Source organism: Euprymna scolopes, chromosome 18 (assembly GCF_053919585.1).
Source record: "Euprymna scolopes isolate OS-2025 chromosome 18, ASM5391958v1, whole genome shotgun sequence".
Lineage (NCBI taxonomy): Eukaryota > Metazoa > Mollusca > Cephalopoda > Sepiida > Sepiolidae > Euprymna > Euprymna scolopes.
Window position 1 is genome coordinate 11,986,574 of NC_136499.1, and position 7,254 is coordinate 11,993,827.

General features: G+C 38.1%; 1 pseudogene; it reads left to right on the forward strand.

Moving 5' to 3' along the window:
• Positions 1-210: 210 nt before the first annotated feature.
• Positions 211-336, forward strand: LOC145298032 (U2 spliceosomal RNA; annotated as a pseudogene).
• The last annotated feature ends 6,918 nt before the right edge of the window (positions 337-7,254 follow it).

The window sequence follows — 7,254 nt, forward strand, 5'->3', positions numbered from 1 at the left end:
TGATATCTGTTCAGGCAGATATATGCAAGCAAAGACCATATGTGGGGGAAACCCCATATATAAGACCTTGGTCAATGTAGGGGCAACCTTCATACCAATTGTCACTATCCAGCTCCCCTACTCTCCGGGGAGTTGGTCCCCATCTCCCTTTCACTCCTCACATTAAAATCGGCCTTGTGCCTAATTTATTCGGTGGGGGAGCAAATAAATACCCTTTTTTAGCCTTTTGGCCAAGATCAAAGTGTAGTATCTGTTCTTACTACATACTGTACTTATTGTGATATAAAGTGGGGGATCACTTTTCTGTATTAATTTAATGTAAAATGATCACCCACTTTACAACCAGTCAGTCTCAAAGCCATTCAAGTCATTCTCCAGATCATTCAAGTTGTTTTTGAAGGATTCCAGTTATTTTTTAAGCATTTAAGTCATTCTTAACGTCATTCAATTCATCCTTAAGTTCATTAACGTCATTCTAAGTCATCTACTTTTTATTTATTTAAGCCATTTCAGGCCATTTTTCGGTCATTTTAGTTTATCTTTAAGAATTTCATGTCAATCCTACATTCACGCATTCATTCCTTACACGAGAGCACGCGACTAATGGATTGTTTGCTCAACATACACATCCAAACACTCGAGCAACGCCGGGCTGAAATGCTAGTATCTATAAAAGTGAACGTGTCTATCTGTGTGTGTACACTTCCCTACGAAATAACTCCGTCAATTTGCAGTCTACAGTCTCGAAATTTTATAAAGAGGATACTGAGATTTGGGAAAATCTTTGTAATTCGTTTTAAGCCAAAAACTTTGCTGTTAAGGGGTCAAAGTTCAACAATTTGACCTTTGAGAACTCTACCAAACCCCTCTGCTAATATGGTGTCTAAACACTTTAAATTTTAGATATCGGTTTCTTGGACATGGATCTAACTTAATAACTTTATTTGATCTCAAAACAATAAATGTTAAGGGGTCATAATAGGGGTCAAAGTTTTTCTTTTGCTCAACATACACCTCCAAACACCCGGGCAACACCGGGCTTAAATGCTAGCATATCTACAAAAGTGAACTCGTCTGTCTGTCTGTGTGTGTGTCTGTCTGTGTACATTTCCCTACACAATATCTCTGTCAATTTTAAGTCTACAGACTCGAAATTTGATATACAGGGTACTGAGATTTGAAAAAATCTTTGTAATCGGTTTTCGGCCAGAAATTTAGTTGCTAAGGGGTCAAAGTTCAACGATTTAACCTTTGAGAACTCTACCAAACTCCTGCGCCAATTCTGGTTCTAAACAATTTAAACTTTAGATATAGGTTCCTTGGACATGGATCTAATTAATAACTTGAGTCCGAAACAATAAATGTTAAGGGGCCATAATAGGGATCAAAGTTAAAAAAATTTGACCTCTGCGGTCTCTATCAGACAATTTCTGGTCTAAACATTAAAGTAAAGTTTATTCAGAGATAGGGCAAGCTTTTTAATCGGTTTGGGTCGAAAATTTTTAGTTACCAATATATAAATGTTTGCATGTCTGCTTAAAACTTTCGACAGAGGCGACGGATTTTTACAAGATTAGTATCGTTTTGAAATTCGACCTTTCAGACGACAAATATAAAACAATTGGCTACAAATATTAATATCTTCACCTTCAACTGGGCACTTTTTTACAGGGAGGGGTCACTTTTTTCGCCGATATTTTTGAAAGTCATCCTCTCCTTTCGATTGTGTGCAGTGTGCAGTCAGCACCAATCCTATTCAGGGTTTAACCGGCTTCCTCCGAAGGAGGAAGTTTCATGGGAGTATGAAATTCCCAAGCAGTCCCCAGTCGCATGTATATCCCCGTTCGGGGAGATGACGACGTTATGTTTTTGCAACTTTTTTGCAGGGAGGTGTCGACGTCCTCCTACATACAGCACCTGGACTTCCCAAATTGGTCACCCATTTTAGTAATGATCAGGCTCAACGTTGCTTAGCGTCAGTGATCTGACGGGAACCGGTGTGTCAACGTGATTATGCCTATCTATCTCCTCTTTTAGATTATGTTGTATCTATCTCCTTAATTTAAACCTACGTCACTTCCGGTTTGGCGGTGGTCGTAACAGCAAAGATGTCACGTGAGTATTTGTGTTGATATTTATGTATATGTCGATAAGTGCCTCTATATATATGTATACAATGACTTCGCGAACATAGAAATTTTTTCGACATATGACGTATAATCCTCTTGCGACCACATATCATTCATCAATCTATACAATCAAAATTTCCTCTCTCTTTCTTCCTGTTCCAATTGGATGTCATTTTTTTTTTTTACACAGTGATCACCACTTATCAAGGCCCGGAAGCAACTCAGGGGTAAGGGTTATTGCAAGTACATTACAAGTGTTTACTTAAGGGGCGGTTCATTAGGAATTTGTTAACATTGGACTTGAAGACATCCAAGTTGTAGTCCGGTGGGAAGCAGGCAGACGGAACAGAGTTCCACAGGCGTGCAATTCTAAGAAAGAAGCTTTGTTCATGGAATCCGCGTTTTGATTTAGGCACAGATATAGAGTGGGGGAAATTTTTCACAGTGGATTCAGCTAGACGGGTGTTTTTCGTGAAAGATTGGCGAGGGGGGACCAGAGATTGGAGTTCAGACGAGCAGCTGCCATGGAAATAACGATAAAACAAGGATAGGCTCGCAACGTCTCTTCTGTGGGAGAGAGGTTGCAGGGTAGAGAAAAGGGCACCCCCCACTAAGCCACGAAGTCTATTTTGTACTCTGTCAATGCAGCATAGGCTGTTTTTAGCAGCTCCTGCCCAGATATGGCAACAGTATTCCATCCTTGGACGTACTTGGCTTTTATATAGATAGAGAATTGCATCAGTAGTGAGATATCTTCTGGAGCGGTAGAAGGATCCCACCATCTTTCAAGCGACCTTGGCAACAGACTTGATGTACGTGTTCCATTTAAGATCAGGAGTAAAGGTCAAACCCAGAAGCTTGTCAAAACACGGGGCCTCATGTCATTGTAACGTCTTAAGTTTAACGACTATTTTTGATTTGTTCTAAATAACATTAATTTTCTGCTATTAGCATTTTTATTTCATTCTATTTTCGTTGGCTAATGGAAGCATATGGTGTTTTTGTCGTCGTCAAGAAACCCATAACAATTTTAGGATGCCGTCTTCAGCTTTGGAACTCATTTATGTTTACCGTTAAACCACTGTGCTCATTACTATTTCAACTTTGGGTTGTATCACAATTGTTTGTAATTTCTTCATTGAGCCGGGACTTTGTTTGGAATATCTTTATAACCTAGACATTTTTGCATCATTATCAACTTCCATACTAATATGACTTCTTTATATATATATATATATATATATATATATATATATATATATATATATATATATATATATATATATATATATATATTCCTCTTCTTCTTCCCTGATCTTTCTTATATTTATGTCGCGGCAGTAGAGTGAAAAGCATATCTTATTTTTCTTTTATTAATATTATTGGAATTTTTTCCTTTTTTCCTTGTACACATTTTTGTGAATTATTCCATGGATTTCTGCCTTTGAATTATTTTGGACCATCTTCTTCCAATTACGGGATTTCCTTGGATTTTACGTGTGCAAATGGAAATGCAATTAACTTTCTTGAAGTTATATATTTGGATTTTACCGTCACTGGATTATTTATCTTCCACCAGACTATCCATTCACGTGAAATCACCTTTTTCTTCACCATATTCCCTCTACTTTATTTTTTTGTTATCAAGTAAGATCTTTGACTTACTTGTTGTTTCATCAAATACTTTTGCATGCAAAATCCGATCCTGCATATTGCTAATTCCTACCCTCTGATGAGAAGGAAAGTATTTCTTCGAAACTCCGCGGATTAAGGACTATCCACTTATCAAGTGTTTCCTTTTCAGATGTAATATGTTTTTAACTTTTTCAAAGTGATTTTTAACATGTTTTATTAACTGTTTGCTCGTATATATATATATATATATATATATATATATATATATATATATATATATATATATATATATATATTAATGAAAACAAAGAGATGTAGTGTTTACCTGATATACACAATGGTAAACTTCAAACTAATATAAATAATAGTATTTATATATAGAAAATTTAATCCTAACCGAATTAAAAAAGCCCAATGCGCAATAGAGAGTAGAGCTTATTATAAGAGAAAGAATATTAAAACTGTAAGTTGAACTTTACAATCAAAATTTATTGTTCGACTGAATACTCCAAAAAAACAATTTACAAAGTTCTTATTCCGCAGAGTTTCAAAGAATACTATTCTTGTTATTCTTCTCGCCAGAGAACATAAAGAAATCAGCCAATTATATTTGTAGCAATGATAGAATTTGCTAGTTAAGGCATTAAGTGAAACCGCAATTTATTGTAGTTATAAATGGCCAAATAAGAAAGTGAAAAAAGTTTACCATTGCGTATAACACTACATCCTTTTGATTTCATTAATTGACACACACACACACACACACACACACACACACACACACACACACACATATATATATAAACATTTGTTTATTAAAATTAAATTCGATATTTCGATGCATAATAGAATCTTCGCCAAGAAAATGCAATTTTTTCTTTTCTTTTACGTACCATGGCAATGGTAATTATTGGCACGTTTTCCTACAGATGTTGGTGAAATATAAGGTTTAGATGTTCGATGCAATAGAAAACGCCGATCGAACCCGTAAAGCAATAGAAATGCCACTGTTTATAGCAAGCACTGTTGATATGGAATGCAAAATTCGAAAATTCAGCGGTTTAAAGCCAAACAAGTGCATCTTCTACTTTATCGGACATCTAATCCTTACACTTCACTAACATGTGAAGGAAAACGTGCCAAGCATTACCATATCCATATGGTATTAAATTATGAAGCGACAGTAAAACATGTGGAATTTATAATTTGATGAAATTGCGATTTATGGAAATCGAACATTTCATTCTTAATTACCTAACTGTTCACCCATCGTTATGGATGAAGATCACGAACCTCATAGATGATGCTGCGACGCGTGTGAACATTTTTGTGGCAGAGTTGCGCAATCTCTAACCACACCTCTCCTGAGTCATCACTGTTTTATTCCAGTGGCAAGTAAAAATTCAGGACGACTGTTATGCAGAGAGCTCATACAGTGCCTAGTATTCATAAATAGTCACTCATCTGGTACTGGCCAGGCTTATTGTTGCTTTACTTCGATATCAACGTGATTATGCCGTATATGTATTATAAGCACAATCACGTTGACACACTGGTTCTTGTCAGATAACCGAAGTTAAGCAACGATGAGCCTGGCCAGTATCAGATAGATGGCCATTTGAGAATACTAGGCGCTGTATGCGCTCTTCGCTTATCTTGGCATTGTTTCAAGTCCTGCTGAATGTATATATACTTGCAACTGGAATTAGATAGAACAGTGTCGACTCAGGAAACGTGTAGTTGGCGAATTGCGTAACTCTTGTCATAAAGATTTCACACGTAGGATTTTTTTAATGATCTAATATACAGGATGACACGATAAAGTTATCGCCGGAGAAAAGACGACATGATTCCATTTCCTTTTAATGAAAACCGGTTTTCTTTTATTTGTTGCAGACTCTCTACTAGTTGGTCAGTTGTGGACAAATCCCAAGTACGATTCTATCATGTCTGAAAGTGACATAATCTTCAACGAGCAAGATCGGAGATGCGCTGCTGTGCAATTCATGCTCTCTACCGATCCGAGTTATGAAACAGGACCATTGCCAACACCCTCAAAATGCATCGCTGGATTACCACGAATAACAGGGACTTGCCAAGGGTGATGAAAACAAAGTTTCCAGCCAGGGTTATTGTCTTTGGTGTGGTTTCAAGTGAAGGTCACATTATACCACCTCACATCTTTGAAGTTGGCTTGAAAGTCAACACCAAAGTGTACCTGAATGTGCTGAAGGTGATCTCCTGCTGCAATCAGGTGGTCACTCACAGATCCCGAGTGTGTCAGCAGGATTTTGCGCCGGCTCACAAGTCCAGAGATCCAGGCTTAGGTACAGAAAGAGTGCTACGACTTTGAACCCTTCTCTCACTGCCTCGACTGTCTCTCTTTGACCTGAACCCGCTGAACGACTTCGTTTGTTCATGTCTCCCACAACACCAAAGCCAGCCTGATAGCCGTCATCCGCCGAGTATTCGCTGAACTCTCGTCGGCGCTTGTGGAAAAAGCATGCTTCCCGTTCCGGACCCTTATCAAGGCGGTGGTTGAGGCTGAAGGCGGCAACATTGGATAGATGTTAGCTTATCTTCATAATCGAGTTACCTGAATTGATATTTTCAATAAAAGTTTAAAAATAAATCTGTAGTGTGTTTTCTTTAGGGCGACACTTTCATCGTTTTACTCAGTACTATCCTCCCAGGCATTACCTTCTCCGTCTTCCCAAATAGTAACTCCTTTTATAAGGAGTAGTAAAGTATTATATGTACGTTCGTCACAATACCATGCTTCCAGGTATTACCATCTCCACCATCGCAAATATTATCTCAATCAGTGAGGGGGGAAGTAAAGTATTATATGTTCGTTCGTCATGATATCATCTTCCCAGGCTTCACCTCTTCATTTGCTGAGGTGCCTTTCATGACCTTCATTTTCTGGTATAAGAATAATGGCTTCCCCAATTCCAGCTGATTAGCACCCTTTCTTCATGTGTGTGTGTGTGTGTGTGTGTGTGTGTGTGTGTGTGTGTGTGTGTGTGTGTGCACGCGCACGCGCGTGTATGTTGTCGCAAGGGGTCGTGGATCGCAACTCAGCACGAACCTCAGGAACTAATATCGCCACTTGTTTTTGTAAGCGCGACCCCAACCCCCAGCGCCACTCTCGCCCATTCAGTAGGTTCTTTTGAAACTAGGTGTAAAGGTACGAGGAATAGAATTTATAGGGGGTTGGTAGGGTAGGGGTTATTCAAAGAGAGGCAGGTGCTGATGGGTAGTGGTGGGCAGCGTTCGACCCGCCCCCGCTACAAGGCCTTGTCGGACACGGTTGAAATTTGAAGCAAGCTACGAATCTTGCTCTCCGACAACAAAATCATCACTTCAAAGAATATCACACATAAACGCAAAGCGTACGTAATAAAAACCCTCTATCTACATAAAATTAGGTATGTGTATATTTTGTATATATATATATATATATATATATATATATATATATATGTAC